Genomic DNA, 16,591 nt, shown 5'->3' with positions numbered 1-16,591 from the left:
ATGTATGAGGAACGGCGGTGTGCGGAGTTATTAAGCACTGGCTCTGGGAGGGGTCAGCTGAACAGAAGGCAGGGCGGCTGAGCAGGGGCTCCGGCGGGGCCTTCTCCGCACACCCGCCTTCCTGCCTCTGGGCCGCAGCCTCTTAGCGGCGGGGTCCTGAGGCAGACTGCGTACCCTCTCAGAGCCTCAGCTTCCGCGTCTGTAACACGCAGTGCCGACCCTACACTGCAGGGTGATGCTGGCCTGGTTCCAGTGGGGGGCGACAGAACCTCTTTCTTTCTGCCCCATTTCTGCCTTGCATTAAGGCCCCAGAGGCTCCCCTGGGGTGCCCAGCACCAGCCCTGGGAGGGGGAGGAAGGAAGGGCAGAGTGAGCTTGGTCCAGCTCCTCGGTAGCTGATAGTGTCCCCTAAGGAGGCAGGAGACTGATGTCGGTGGCAGACCTGTCTCCTCTGGGCCCCCACACTGAAGAACACCAGTATAGCCTCGGGGACACACGGGGGTCCCCCACCTGCAGGGGCAGGCAGGGCTTTGCAGGGCAGCGGTTTGCCAAGTGCACTTCTGGGTCCTCAGTTCACCAGCACCACCTCTATCTACCCTGGGGCCCAGCAGGCATGTGGGGAGAGCTGGAGGTATTTGGGGTTGGCGCCAAGATCCAGCCGGGCCTTCCTTTTGCAGGGACCCCAAGGCCTGGGTTGGCCCTGGAAGAAGGCAGCCTCTGAGCCACTGGCCGCTCCCACCGCCCTGCTGCCACTGTCCACACCGGTCCCATCTGTGGGTGGTGACTGGCGCGTGAGCACTGGCCTGCTATCCTCCCAAAGCTGGAAACTTGGTGGGTAAATTGAGTCAAAGGACCCAGAAACAACCCAGAAAAAAATGAGCCCATCTTTCCCTTTTCTGTTTCTCAGTGGAAGAGTCCCCTCTGCCTGTTTGGTCTGAAGCTGAGAAGGGAGCTAATGCGGGGCTCTATTTCTCTGAAGCTGTTTGGAGAGCAGGAGCCAGATCAAAATAAACGAACCAACAAAAGGCCCCCCGCCAGCCAGGCCCCTTCCTTTATGGCGCACGCTGTGCCCGCACAAAGGCCCGGGGTGCGGCCTCAGGGCTGCAGACGTCTCAGATCCCGCTCTGCAGCCTCCCTCGCCTTGGAGGGGCCCAGCCTCCCTTTTAAGCAGCTCGTATTTCACAGGGGACAGCGCGGGGTGGGGGGACGTGCCTGGGGAGGGCTTCCGAGGGCATCCTCGGGAGGGGGGGGAGGAGCTCTGCTGGGAAGTTTCTGTCTCTCCACTCGGTCCCTTCCAGGCGCTCAGACCTGTCTTTCCTCGGTGACAAACAGCCCTCTCGGGCTCAGTGGGCACCGATAAAGATGCTTTGGGGGGTGAGGGAGGGAGAGGCTGTACCCCATGAATCTCGGCTGTGGAAGTCCACCCAGGAGCTCCAGGCCACCTTCTTGACTATCTGCTCAGGAAAAAGGTAAACACAGCCATTTGTCACTGACTTATCGTAAGCACTGTGCTAGCAGCTGTTCCCCCTTAATTAATACACCGTTGACTTTGAACCTCAAAAAAAATCCCTCTGGTAAGGCAGATGTGTGGACTCAAATCCATTATCCTGTCGCCCCCCCAAAGCAAAGGGCCAGGGGAGTGGTTTGCAGTACGTCAATTCAGTTGTTCCAAAGCAGCCCTCCCCGGCAGCCAGGCCAGCCTCTCCACCCCTGCCCCAGAGAAAGTTCTGGAGGGAAGGAGAGAATCTGGACAGAAGGTCCCAGGATGCCCCAGGGGAAAGAGAGGCCCAGGGGATGAGTGGGGCTCACCATGCCACCTGCTGCTGCCGTGTTTCTGGGGGCGACTCTGCACCCAGGCAGTGGGCAGGGTGGAGGCGGGGACTCAGCATCATCAGGACCAGCTCTGCCTTTTATCAGCCAGGACCTTGGGCGAATGGCTTTATCTCTGTAGCAGGGGAAGTTATCGAGAAAGATGATAAAATTAGCCAACGCTTGACAGCATCCTGACACACTCCTGGTGAGCTGTAGCCCACTGAATCCGCACAACAACCCCACGCGGTAGGTGCTGTTCTTATTCCCTGCACGTGAGGGGAAACTGAGGCACAGAGAGGTCAGGCAGGTAGTGGAGCCAGGCTCTGAACCCAGACAGCCCGGCTCCAGAGTCTGTGTTCTCAGCCCTGCTCTCTTCCCTTCTCCAAAGAAAGGAAGGGGAAGCCACTCTCATATTTGTTGTGCTGCTGTGGATTTGCCAGAACAAAATAACACCACCTTGTTCCAGACGAAGAACCCAGAGAGGCTCTGGGAGGCTCCTCTGACCTGCCCTCCTGCTCTCCCTCCATTCTAATCAGGCCACGCCTTGCTGCCCTCACCTTCACCTGGCCTGCTCCTGCCTCTGAGCCTCTGTACTTGCTGTTCCACCCACTCTGCTGTTCCCCCCGGATCTCCATGTGTCTCAGCTCCTCCTCTCCTTCAAACCACCGTCCCCCTTTGGGGCTATAGCCCAACCCTACCCATACACCCTCTGGGGCCCAGCCCTCCTTTATTTCTCTCCTAACACCAGACGTGCAACATATTTTACTTCCTGGCACACCTCCCCTTGCAGGTTGCCAGCCTGTCACCTGTCTCCCTGAAAGGTCCCTATCCCCCTCCCCAGGGAAACAGTGGCCACAGAGGGAACCAGTCTGGCTTGTCTGAGGGGAGCGGCTCTCAGGCAGACAGACAGGGAGGAACCAGCTCCCCGGGTGAGAGTGTGGGTATGTCTGCTGGGTTTCCTCACATGGACACTCGAGGACCTGCCAGCCACGGAATCGTATGACAGAAGGATCCGTGGTGAAGACAATCTAGGGGCCAGGCCCCCTCCCCTCTGCCAGGCACCAATCCAGGGAAGCACCAGGATTCGTGTAAGACGCTGGTTGGGGAGGCCCTTGGTCAGAAACGTGACCGCTCTGCAGCCCTGGTGAGTGAGGGCTTGGAGCGGATTCCACGTGATTTCTAAAGAAAGCGATGGGACGTTTCTTCCCGTCAGAGTGTGGGCCAGTCCGTGGCTGAGGCCCCTGTGAAGTCACGGGCAATCCTCTCAACATCGCAGGGTGTGGGGAGACTCCAGGCAAACCAGGGCAGTGCTGTCCGCCACCGGGGGCCAGGCTGGGCTGCCCGGGCCGGTGGGGGGCCAGGTGGGGGAGCAAGAACCTGCCGGAGCAGGGTCTCGGGAGCGGGGAAGAGCTGAACAAGGTCTGAGAAGAAAGAACAGAAGAGGTGTCACTGGAGATTACAGGCCAATTGCTAAGCTGCTTCTGTTTAGGAAGGAGACAGGGGAAAGTACAGTAATTTTCTTCAATGAAAACAGGCAACAGAATTCCCTTTGCCTCGTTCCCCTTGCAATTAAGCCCTTCTCTGCAAATGAAATGATTCGGTTTTCGTGGGGACTAATTTAAGCACACTGGAAGGGCCACTGAACTTTCTGATTGCAAACACCAGCGTGTGCAAAACAGAACCCCAGGCAGCGATGCCGGGCGGGTGAGGCGGGCCCTGCCCTGGAGTCGGGGCTCCCGTGGGGTGAGGTTGGAAGAGCCCTGGGTTGGGAGTCCAGTTCTGCCCCTAAATCCATGACCCTCCCTGTGTGGCTGACCCTCTTGCCCTCTCCAGCCTCCATCCCGCATCCCAAGTGAGGAAGTTGGACTAGACCCCGGGGGGCAAATTCAGAAGCTCTGATGCGTTTGGGGACAGCGATGAGTGAAAGATGCCACACATTCTCTGCCACTCCTCTTCAGCAAGAGGTGGAATCTTTTTCCCCTCCCTTGAACCTGGGCCAGCCCAGGGCCTGCTTTGACCAATGGAATGTGGCCAGAGGGCCGCCAGTCAGTTCCCACCAAGGGGAACCACTTTCACCCTCTTGGGCCCAGAGCCACGATGTAAAGACGAACCAGCTGGCCTGCTGGAGGGGCCTCGTGGGCAGACAGATGCCCACTGGCACCACAGCTGTTCCAGCATCCCAGCTGGCACGGCAGATGTGTGAGTGAAGCCACTTGTGCCAGCCCCGTGTGAACAGAGATTAGCTGTCCCCACCCAGCCCTGCCCAAATGGCAGAATCATGAGGAAGCACATGGCTGCTGTCTTAAACCACTGAGTCCGTGTTATTACAACTTTGTAATTTGAAATAGTTTGAGACTCACAGAAGATGCAAACATAGTACGGAGATTTCTCGTGTACCCTTCACCCTGCTCCCCCCAGTGACAATATCGCACATACCCAGGGCATATTGCCAAAACCAGGACCTTGACTTGATACAATACTGTTAACTCCGGCACAGACCTTCTTTAGGTTTTATCAGTTTTACACGCACTTCGTGGTGTGTGTGTAGATCTACGAAATTTTATCACATGGAGCCACTAGTTTTCAGGGTGGTCTGTTACTTGGAACAAACAACTGATACCGTCTGGATGAGCCCCCTGGGAATGTGTCTTACCCAGCATTCTTCACTTGAAAGTGACAGAAACGCAGCTCAGACAGACTTCAGCACAGGTGGACACACAGCTCAGATGAACAAATCCACTGAGATGTGGGGGTGGGCGGGCCCCAGAGCAGCCCCATCCAGGCAGGGGGAGCATCTGGGCCACCTGTCCTACGAGGGCTCCTCCACCCAGCCGCCACCCTCTGAGGACATGTGAGGGAAGGGAGAGAAGGGAAGGACTCCGATGGCCTGGCATGAGTTGGGGGTGAGGGGCAGGGCAACCCCTGGGGAGAGAGCAGATTGGTCAGAACTGAACCCCTGAGTGCTGAGACAGGAAGAAGGAAAGACACACCCTGCAGAGCAAACACAGTGAGAGACGAGGGCAAAACCTGGGCACAGGGACCCCAGGGTGGGAAGTGGATGCTGGATTCAGAGAACCAGCATCCAAGTGGCTTGGTGGGAACTCGCGTTGGCCCTGAGGGATGGGAACAGCCACTACACACAGTAGTCACTGAGGCCATTTGCCAAAACTCCTGGCACAAGAAAACTCCCCACTGCCTTTGCAGTTAGGCCTGGCCCGCTGACTTGATCCAGCCAATGAAATGTGAATGGAAGTGACAAATGGCACTTGGATATAGAAACACTGGGAGCTAGTACATGACCTGCCTCCTCTTTTCCTCTGGCGTGGTGTGACGCTGCAGCCAGGACCGCACCTCAGCCTGGATCCCACAGAGATGGTGGCTTGGATCAGAATCCCCAGCTGACCCACAATGTAGCAGTGTGAGCCAGAAATCATTGTTTGTTGGTATAAGCCACCAGGAAGCTGGGGCTGTTTGTCGCCAGCCTCAGCTGACTGATACAGGTAACTAGCTTTTGGCGCCTTCCCTGAGGGAAGAACAAACAGCTCGCATTGCAGTTGTGGCTGTGTAGGAACATGCCTGGGTCCTCTACACCCCCACATCCAGTGCCGGCAGGCTGGGGAATGGACTAGAAGACTCTGGAAAGTCTGTCCAGGCCCTGGGATTTTCTCGTGCTGCTAAGGCAGTGTCTGGCAGGCTCTGTAGTGAAGATCTGGATCTTTCTGAGCTGGCTACCCCCGCTATGCAATTACCGCAAAGACAAGGTCTGGGGTCCCCTGGAGACAAGGATCAGAGAAGCAGTGTGCAGCAGGTGCACGGGCAGAAGAAGGGGTCCTTGCGCCATGTGGTCATGCAGGCTCCACCACCGGCAGCCACAGCCGCAGCCAGGAGGAGGATGTGCTCTGCATTCAGGCACCGCCTCTTGCGTGTTTAGCAGTGGAGGGAGGGTCACGTGGCTGTCCAGGAGAGCCGAGGCCCATGCTGGCCGGCCAGCCTGGCCCCAAGCTTGGTAGAAGAGCCTGGCAAGGCACGGCCAGGTCAGAGGCTGTTTAAATGGCAGCCAGTGGAGGTAAGGAGGTGCGACGTCCCCAGAGCACCCATCCCCCATAGGGACATGTGCACAGCAGGTGGCTGCTGAGTGCCAGGCCCTGTGTATGGCACAGGTGCCCAGGATCCCCACCAGGACCTTGAAGGTGACTGGACAGGGCTAACAAGCCTCGGCCAGAGAGAGGGAAGTGTGTGCACGTGAACACCCTGTAAGTGTGCATGTGTGTGCACGCGTGTGCTCCAGCCACTCAGCAGGGGGTGGGGGCTTCCTCTGAGACAAACACGCTCCAGGTACTTCATCAAATTTGCAGATACCACACAGCTGCGGGGACGATGGCAAATACGCCAGATAACAGAGCTGGGATCTAAAGAGAAGTTGACAGGCCGGAGCGATGGGGTAGCTCCAACGAGATGAAACTTAACAGGGACAAACGTGTTTATTTCGTTTTATTTATTTATTTGTGCCCTGCCTCCATGAGAGGAGGAACGGAGGAGGGACAGCGGCTCCCAGGAGGAAGGAAGTGAAACGCCCACGGCCCCAGACCTAAGTGCACAGAGCCCCATACAGTCAGGCTGTCCTGTTGGGCAGGGACCTTTGGGCAGCTCAAGCCCGGCCCCCCGCCATGCCGTCAACCTGGGAATCAGGCCCCTATGCCCGTCTCTCCTTCCCTACAGCTAGGGCACCCACAGGCAGCCTCTCCCTTTAAACACGTCCCAGCAAGAGTCAGGCTTGGGCCTCCGAGACCCCCCAAAGTGAGTAGGGGAGAAACAAGTGGATTCTGCCAAGAACTCTCTCCAGTCTCTACCCAAAGCTGAGGGCTGGGCTCAGAGTTCACCAGCTCAGCTGCAGGTTGAGCGTGAGATGCTCTCTCCCCTCTGGCAGGCACCGCCCAGTTTCTCCAAGGGGTCTCTTACTGGCTTTGGCTCGGGAGAAGATTAACAGGAAGATGGTCACTTGTTCCCAACATCATAAGGGGAAGTGTTAGGCTGGTTCTCAGGATTCCTGAGGGGGCAGGGCTGGACCTTGTGAGCAGAAGCCTCAGGGAGACAAACCTCAGCTCTGTAGCAGAGGGAAGACTCTCACTATTTTGAGCCTTGGCTGCCTTGAGAGGTAATGAGCTTCCCATCACTGGAGGTGTGTAAGCAGAGGCTGCATGGGCACTTAGCCAAGAGGCTAACATGGAATGGATGGATAGAACTAGACGAATTTGAAAGTCTTGCCCTACACAGAGATGGTACAACACTAGGCAAGCTTTTGGTTAAAGCTTGACGGAATTTTTCACCCATGGGAATCTTCCTGAATATGGCACCTCTCCCTGGGGTTTCAGTAGTTAGACTGAGAAATAGAAGGAGCTTCAGGTGGCAGGCAGGGGTGAGCTACCTGAACATGACCAAGGGCACTGTGGCCGTGGACTGTGGCTGGCCAGGGGTCATCAAAGGACGCGGGACATTCCAGACCCCTGGTCACCAGAACTGTCCTGCCTCCCATCGCTCGCACACTCACTCAGCTTCTCACCCTGCAGGTGGCCTGGCACTCCAGGGGATGGCCGGAGTCCAGGAAGCCCCTCCATGCCCCTTCCCTGCTCCTTGTCCTCTGAGTGGCAGTGAAGTCTGCACCCCCAACCCTGCCCTCTCTGTACTGCTGAGACCCCAGCAGAGTCAGGTGCACGCTCGGCCGGACCACAGGCCTGCAGGAAGACGTCACCCCCACTGCCACAGGCCCTGCCATCCTGCCAAGGGTCAGTATGAGACCAGGCCTGGGCTGCCTTCCCTAATGCTGACTCCCAGGGCCCTGCCAGGCACCAAGTGGGACATCAGGTCCTTGACCCAAGCCTGGCCTGGAGGGAGGAGGAGCAGAAGGAAGAGACTCGCCCCAGTGTGTCACCGCAGACTCACCCACATCACAGACATGGCCCCGTTATCCCCTCCCCTCCCCTCCTCTCACTGTTACAAGGTACCTGAGAAGGAAGGCTCCTTCCCTACCCCTTGGCTGTCCCAGGAGGGCTTCCTGGAAGAGGAGTTAATCCAGCAGCAGGGTCTCGGGGAGAAAGTATGAGTTTATGTGGGGCAGCAGAGCCTGGCGGAGAAATAAGAACAAGCTGGAGAAGGAGCCAAGAGGGTGGTGGGGGTGGGATGGGCACATCCCTAGCTGGCAAAGGCATGGGCCTGGATTTGACTCCTAGGTTCTGTGACTTCCTGGCTATGTGACACACTTAGATGACACATTTCCTCTGGACTTCAGGTTTCCCATCTATAGAATGGGGATGACACAGGTACCAACCAACTTCACAGGTGTTGAAAGGACTAAATGACATAATGCTCTGTGCCTGGTACATAGAAAGCACTGATGATGATGATGATGATGATGATGATGATGATGATGATTATGATGACAATGTGTGACTCCAGAGGGTGTGACTGCGAATAAACAGAGGAAGTAACCAGTATTCAGACTTCAGCTAATTACAAAGAACTTGTCTAAGAAGTAGAAGCATCTCTGCCTGGAGCAGGCTGCTGCATGAAGTGGTGAGCCCCCTGTCTCCAGAAGCATCCAAGCACCAGGGCCCTGTGGAGGGCTGCACACCTCCCCAGCCACTATGGGTGCAGTAGTGAGGTCAGGCTGCCTTGCTTCTGGTCCAGCCTGAGGCTGTCCTGCAGGGTCAGCGGCTCGGCCGAGGTGACGGGAACAGGAGGACTCCGAGGTCTCCAATGAGGAGCCCTGAGGATGAACACACGGTGGACGCGAGGGGGGCTCTGGGCAGACTGGGGAGGCCAGAGCGGGGTGCTGGCACCCCAGGAGATGAAGCTCTAGGTACAGACCCCAGAAGGGTCACTTGGGTGGCCAGAGATGGGCCCTGCTGACCCAGCCATCTGTGCTGAGCCTCCCCAGCCCCCTGGCTGAGGGGTGAGGCCTCTTCCCCTTCTGATCTCCACAGCAGGGGGTGGCAGTGTCCGTAGCACCCCACCCCAGTGCCCAGCCCTCCCTCAGTTCCATGGGGGGCCTCCCGGGGCCAGGGGACTGAGGACAAGGAGACCGGGTCCCAGGAGTGCCAGGGACTCAGCCATGTCCCCTGACTCTCGTCCCAGCCAGCACAGCCAAACAGAGAACCCCAAAGATTGTACTGCTCCCTCTGCATCCTCCGGGACTGAAGAGCGAGGGGCCTGTGGTAGGGCTGCTCTGGGAGAGAAGCGGGCAGCAGGCTGAGGAGGGGAGAGCCCGATGCCGCCCTGCAGCCTGCCTGGTGCACAGGCCCCTGATTGGCTGGCAGGGACGCCCACCTGGGGCTGAGGCTGGGTGAGGGGTTCACCCCTTCACTGGCCCTGCTGAGGCCTCCACTGAGAGAGAGCGGCTGCAGCTATAGGCGAGGCAGGGAGGGCCGTCCAGGTAAGAGCCAACAATGCTCACAGCTGTCGGATCGGACTCAGGTGTGGCTGGAGTGCCCCCTGCCCAGCCCCGGCCCTGCAGGAGGGGACGCAGGGCACTCATGGCCCAGAGTGCACCCCATCTCCCTCTGGGGAGGATGTGCAGGGCAGGGCGGGAGGGGAAGGGACAGGCTGAAGGCGGGAGCAGAGAGCAGAGAGCGGACCCTCCCTGGCTGGGACCCAGAGGAAGCTGCCGGCCCCCCACCCCAGGCAATGCTCTGGCAACTGACCGGGAAAGTGACCTGGCCTGCAGTGTCCAGGAGGGGGCCTGGGGCTTCCAGGTGGCTCCAGCGACACAGGGAAGCTTCCCTGACAAAATCAAACCGAAGCCAAAACAAATAAAACTTCTCCTGAGAGGAAGAGGCCTGAAATTCCACCATTAAAGATTCATTCCTTTAGCTTAACACTTTGTCCTTTTTAAAAATGCAAACCTACCGAAGCCTCACCTACGAGTCAGTTTGTCAAAGGAAAGAAGAGAGAGAATGTACAGCACCCTGGGGAAGAAAACCGTGAGGGAGGGCCAAGGGAGAGAGCAGGGCGCCGGTCTCCCGGGAGGTACTGTGCTGGCCACACAGCTTCAGCCAACGACACCTGCGAGGGGAGGGAGGCCGTGCTGGGCCTGTGTTCCAGGAGTGAGACTCACACCCCCTCACCCAGACACCACTCACACATGCACATGCCCCCACAAGCGTGTAAACACGTGCACACCTGTGTACATGTTCATATGACAAGCTACACAGGCAAACACGCCCCCCCACCCCCACTCTCACCCTCCAGGTCCTGCGCGTGACATGGAACCAGGGAAATGGAAGATTCTGGGCCCAGCTGACATGGGGGAGGCAGGGGGAGCAGTCCCCACTGACCCTTCCCAGCCCCTCTCGGTGGTTGAGGTGGTTGCCCTGAGCTGCGTCCCCCGGGAGCCGCTTCCGATTTAGGGTCAAAGCTTGCAGCCAGTGAATATTTATGGAGTCAGTGGGAAGCTGCTAAAGCGCCCCTGTGACATCTGAGAGGCGCAGCGATTAACCCGATTAACCCGTTAGCAGGATTAGTGCTCACGTGAACATCTGCTGGACCTCCCGCAGGCTCGGCCCTCTGCGGCCTCTGCCGCCCCACCTGCGGATCCACCTGCACTGCAGGTATTCTCTGTGGCTTCGGCAGGGCACGGGGGGCCACTGTGGTGCACTGGACCAATACACCTGGGGCCTCTTCAATTCCTTTCCTTCTTCCTTTTTTAATTGTGGTAAAATACCCTTCCCCTTCTTTTTAAGTAAGTTTAATTTTTATAAAAGTAAGACATGGACATAATTTTTACAATCAAACAGTGTTCTGTGGCAGGTACACAGCCACATAAACGAATGAATGAATGAAAGCAAGAGGAGCCCCTCTTGAGGTCTCTCCAGTTCCTCACGGTGGGGCTACCCGGTGAGTGTGGTGGGGAGCACTGACGTCCTGCAGGACAGGTGAGAGAGGCGAGGCCACAGCTGCAGGTGGGGAGGGTAGTCAGAGAAAATGCAGGAAGCCCAGAGACTTGCCTGAGGTCATCTGCAGTTTGAGCTCCACCAACCCCACCCCTGCTCCAGCCGCTCCAGTCAGTGGCGGCTGCCCTGCCCGCCACAGCCGGGGCCACTGTGGCTGCCCCAGCCTGGGAAGGTGACCGGCTCCTCACCTTCGAGGCCTAACTGTGTCTGCTTCCTCAGAGGGCTGGAAAGGGCGCCAGAGGAGCGAAGGCCAGCGGGCAGAGCTCTGGGAACTGAGCTAGCCCAGGCCTGCCAGGGTGTCCTCCTGCCTTGGGACTTGGGGGCCAGGCTTCTGCCCTGGTCTTCCCGAAGGGCAGGCAGGGGGTGGCCAGCAGGTTGAAACAGGATGAGAGGTGAGAGAGAAAGCTGGCAGGGCCCTGGGGGACGTGCATGGCCAGGTCCTCTCGGCACCTCAGGGGGCTCACTGCTTCACCCACATCGGGCCCCCCAGAATCTCAGCACCTCCCAAGGGCTTCTCCATCCTGTGCAAGGAGTCAGCATCCAGGCCTCCGTTTCCTCATCTGTGAAATCTGGGAGAGTATTTGCACTTCTTTCAGAGTGATTAACCGAGTTCATGCAATTAGCTGCTAGACCAGTGCCTGGCACACACAGGGCTTCCTGTGTGTCTGCTGACGGTGCTGTTCCACACGTCACAATCTGAACCCCTGTCTTGCTGCCGGGCACCAGAATCCCGCTGGCCTCTGGGTCCTCCCAGTGCCCTCACTGTCCGTGGCAGCCTGGGGGCATGGGGCGTGGGTACGGGCTGCCCGGAGAACAAATTCCCTGACCACCAACCTGCCCAGGCCCTGCGGGCATGGGGACAGCTGCCAGGGGACGAGGTGGGGGCAGGCCAAGGATGGATGACCACTCTGGCCCCACTTGCCCAACTCAGCAGAAACCAGGGTCAGCAGTAATGGGCTGGCGGCCCCCAGTTGCAACCAGCTTCATTTTCTGCCACAATTAAATGATCGCCCGCGTCTGCTCGCACTCACTCATTCAATTACCTTCGTGGCCCTGAAGGACTCAGAGAGAAACAGCCATAAATAACACGCGTCAGCCGCCCCCCGGGCTGTCATCCCTGCCCATCGCTCCCACGGGCCTGGCCCGGCCCTTCCTGCAGGCCCCTGACCATCGTCTTGTGCATCCCAGCTCCCCGAGGAAATCCTCCCAGCGCCCACACCCGGCCATCTGAGAGTCAGTCCCTGGCCTGAGAGTCAGCACATCTGGGTCCCCACCCAGTTCTGCCCGCCCAGCTGTGGGCCTCTGGTTCCTCATCTGTGAAATGACAGAAAAAGTCTGCGTGAGCTGCAAAGTGCTGCCCTTGCAAGAGGCTGTGGTCCTGGCTGCACAGTCAAAATGTGGGCACCCAGGAAGGGAGGTGAGACGAGGTGTCCTCTCTCCACCTGCCCCCACCACCCCCACTGCCACTCCAGCCACCTGAAGGTTTCCGGAAGTGCCATGCCCTTGTGCGCTTCCATGCCTTTGTGGGTGCTATTCCCCTTGCTGTCCCCTTCATTCACTGCTCTGCCGGGGACTCCTATGCACCCTTCAAGGCCCAGCTTGGGTGCCACCTCCCCTGGGAGGCCAGAAGCCCACCCTGTGTGGCAAGTAGATTAACCCCTCCCTTTCCTCCCCTCCTATTGCTCCCACAGCACCTGAGAGGTGCCTCTGTGGTACCCACTGATCCTGCACTGGGGGACAGTCCCAGCTTCAAATATTCTGGGCCACTGTCTCCATAACCATGTCAGATGTGAATCTGAATTCAGGATTGGGAGGTGGAGCCGCTGTGGCTCCCCTCTCTGACGGAGGCCCTTCTGCACGCGGCCTTGCCAGCCATTTATGACTACAATAATAACAGCCAATATCGTGGAGGCCTCGCGTCAGACCCTGTGCAAACGGTTTTTACTCGCATTATGCCATTGAAAGGTCGCAAGAACCCTAAGAAAATTATTCCCGCTTTACAGGTGAGGCAACTGAGGCTCAGCGAGGTTAAGATGCATGTCCAAGGTCACATCTGCAGGAGAGGGCAGGGCTGGGACTCCAGCGCGGGCCTGTCACACCCACAGCCCTGCTCTTCGCCAGCCTCCACCCCGAGCAGCACGAACTGGCAGTCACAGGACTTGGGTTCAAGTCCGGCTCCTGCACTGGCTGCTTGTGACTCTGGGCAGGTCCTTCCCTCTCTTGGCAGCCTCGCTTTGTCTCTCCTCCCCTCGAAAATGAAAAGACTGTGACGGTGGCCTCCGAGGGGCTGTTGTGAGGATGGGAATGTCCGCCCCTGCTGAATGATAGTGGCCATCGTGGCCCCCCCACACACACTGCACCTGGCCGGCTCCTGCCTGCTTCCAGAACAGGTTGATGACATCCCTGCAGCTCCCTGGTCAAGGGAGTCCAGGTGACTCACAGAGGGTTTACCACCTGCCCCCTCTGTGCACGGTGTCCTCAGATTCCGGGTTCCCTGGGGCGGAGGGAGGCCAGGAGGGGCGAGTGTCTCCTCTGGCCTTGGGCCCCTCCTCCCCCAGGGGTCTTAGCTCACCAGCCGTTTGGGACCCCACAGCAGCCAGCTAGGCTCTGGTGCAGACACCTGGACGGGATCCAGGCCAGCAGTTCCCAGGTGGGTCGTGGGCTGGTCAGGCCGGCACGGATGCAATTCTGGGGGAGCCACCGGACAACCGGCCTCCAGCTGCCCTCTGACTGGGAAGGGCTGGGCGACCTCTGTCAGCACGTGCTCCATCCTGGGCTTTCTAGCGAGAGGGTGGCAGCTGACGAGGGAGGTGGCCAACCCCTGGAGGGCCCAGAGCACCACAACCCAGGGAGGCTCCAGACAACTCAGGGTAACTGGGGAGGCAGGTGAGTGAGATCAACATGTCAATCACGAAGGAGGTGCAGGGCTCCGTCCCTGGGACCTTGCTCCGGGATTCCCTTTGGGGCATCCAGGGCCTGTGCCACGTCCCTCAGTCCCCAAGTCTCTGGGCAGAATCCCACACCCGTTCTCCCCAGGGCACCCATTCCCAAAGGCCCACTAATTAGGACATCCCTGTTCAGCCCGACGTGCTCCCCAACCTGGGGGCGCTCACACACCCACACCTGGATGCTGACCTGCACCCACATGCATGCACACACACGCATGCACATTCACGCCACACTCACACAGCCTGAATGCAGCAGAATGAGAACGGGAAATATTGGCAGAAACAGAAAAGTTAACAAGAGAATGTGAGAGAAAGAAAGAAAAACCAGAGAGGCCGGCCCGGTGGCGCAGCAGGTGAGTTCAAACGTTCCGCTTCTCTGTGGCCTGGGATTCGTAGGTTCGGATCCCGGGTGTGGACATGGCACCGCTTGGCACGCCATGGTGTGGTAGGCGTCCCACATACGGAGTAGAGGAAGATGGGCATGGATGTTAGCTCAGGGCCAGTCTTCCTCAGCAAAAAGAGGAAGATTGGCAATAGTTAGCTCTGGGCTAATCTGCCTCAAAAAAAAAAAAAAAAAGAGAAAAAGAAATGGAAAACCAGAGACAGAAAGAGCCAGGACAACACAGGAAATAGCTGACAAGCAGGAAAAGGAGGGAGACAGAAAGCAATGTGGAGGGAATCACAGGACTGAGGCCACTTCCCCTCTGAGCCTCGGCGACCCGGCCTGTGAAAGGGGCTCTTGGCACGGAGGGGTTGGGGAGACAGGGGTAGTCTGCACACTTGTCTTGGAGGCCCCACGTGGCGCGGGGAGGGGAAGAGTTAGGAAGGGGCGAGAAGTGTGCCAAGCTGGGGTGCACAAGAGGGGGCCCAGCGCTGGGCAGAGGGGTTTGCTGGAACCGGGGGACAGGTGGGCAGCACCACAGCAGCCATGTCGTTTATGCCATGGTAAGGGGGCGATGACATGTCCTGGACCACAAAGGGTGGATGTCTCTACAGTGGGGGCAGGGGAGGATGTCACAGGGCCAAGGTGACAAGGCCGAGGCCTCCACACCCGAGGCCAGGAAACTCCCAGACACCAGCTGTGGGCGGCTCCTGACTCCACACACCCGCAGCTGTGAAAGCCAGAGCATCGAGAGGCTGGGAGGGGAAGCCAGAGATTCAGAATGAGTTCATTCATTCATTCATTCACTCATGCACCAAATGTCTCCTGGGAGGCTGGCGCTGTACTACATGCTGTGACACAGTGTTGAGTAAAATGAGCCAAGTCACCGTCCTCAAGGAAGGGAAACATGCAGGGAGCAAATAACCATACAGGTAAAAGGGCAACTATGTCTGGGATCAATGCTTCTAAAGGAAGGCCCGTGTCAGAGTGGTCAGGGAGGGCTTCTCGGAGGGGGTGACACTTGAGCTGGCATCTGAAGGGTGAAGAGGAGTTAGCCAGGTGAAGAGGTGAGGGAAGGGCATCCCAGGTAGAAGGGATAGCAGGTGCAAAGGCCCCGTACAAGGTGTGGCTAGACCACAGAAGACAAGGGGGATGCCCCGTGAGATGGGGCTGGGGAGGGGGGCAGGGGCTGGCCCCTGGGGAGACTTTGGACTTCATTCCAAAGACAGGGAGCCCCTGAAGAGTATTAAGCAGGTAAGTGACATGACCCGAATTGTTTCGAAACACTGCTCTGGGCGAATGGATGGCAGGAGTGGGACGTGAGGAAAAGGGAGGGCACCATCAGGAGGCACTGGAGTCATCCGTGGGAAGATGGCAGGGCGGTGGGCCAGGGTGGTGGCCATGGAGGTGGAGAAAGGGGGACCAGTCTGGGATGTGAAATCCACAGAATGTGATGATGGATGGACTTCCATGGAAGGCAGCAGTGAAGGGGACAGTTCCAAATGGTCCAGGGAGGGTGGGGGGAGAGGCGAGGGGTGAGGGCAGGGAAGGACTCGCCCACCCCTTTGCCTTGAGGGGACCGTCCCCAGATAGTCAGTGTGTGCTTCTGAGACCCAGGCGTGTGCTTCCAAGTGGTGGCATCTGAGAGCTGGCCTGGAACGCTCTGTCCGAAGAAAAGCCAAGCTGGTGGGGGCTGATTCCCAGGAGGAGAGGCTGACCCAGGGCCAGAGGGGCGTGGGGAGCTGTTGTGGGGCAGGGGAGGGTCACAGCCGCAGCTGTAGAAAAAGTCTGAGCAGCAGGCGTCTTGCAAGCGAAGCTGAGCTTCAGAAAAATGACCATGGAGAGAACTTGGCCAGGGCCGTGAAACAGGAATAAAGTGGCCTGTTTGATTGCGTAACAGAAAGCACCAGATCCCTGGCTCCATGGCGGCAGGCCCTGTGGGTTTGGCTCCCAGCCATGTGTCTTGGATCACATATTAGGGGCTCAACAATGTTAAATAAATGGATGATGAAGAATTTGGGATGGAACTTTGCTCTTTATAAGAACAAAACAAAAACAGAAACCAGGTACTGAAATGTGGACTGACCCCCCCTCCCCCACCTAGGCCGGGGGCTCGCCCAGCCTCAGCCACTGCCAACAGCTCAGGTGGGAGATCCCTTCCCTCTGCACCCCTGAGGGCCTCCGGGCTCAGCCCTGTGGGGGCTCCAGGGTTCCCAGAACAGGGATCTGAGTCCAGGCGGGAATGAGAGGTAGGGGAGGGCTGGGGGAAAGGAGATCACATTCTCTTTTCCGGGACCAGGTAACCGGAGCCGACACAGAACTGAGCCATGAGAGGGAGGGAGCACGAGGGGTGCAGGTGGGGCGGCTGGACCATCTCCTTTCCCTGCTGAAATGCGATCAGAGGCCTCGGGCCAGGGAGCAAGCAAGCAGGTCATGCATGGAATCCACTTTAGACCCGGCCTCAGGGAATTCCTGTCTGCATGTGGGGAGGACTCTGGGGTGGGG

Source organism: Equus przewalskii, chromosome 19 (genome assembly GCF_037783145.1).
Source record: "Equus przewalskii isolate Varuska chromosome 19, EquPr2, whole genome shotgun sequence".
Lineage (NCBI taxonomy): Eukaryota > Metazoa > Chordata > Mammalia > Perissodactyla > Equidae > Equus > Equus przewalskii.
The sequence above is the reverse complement of the archived record's forward strand: the minus strand, read 5'-3'. Positions refer to the sequence as shown.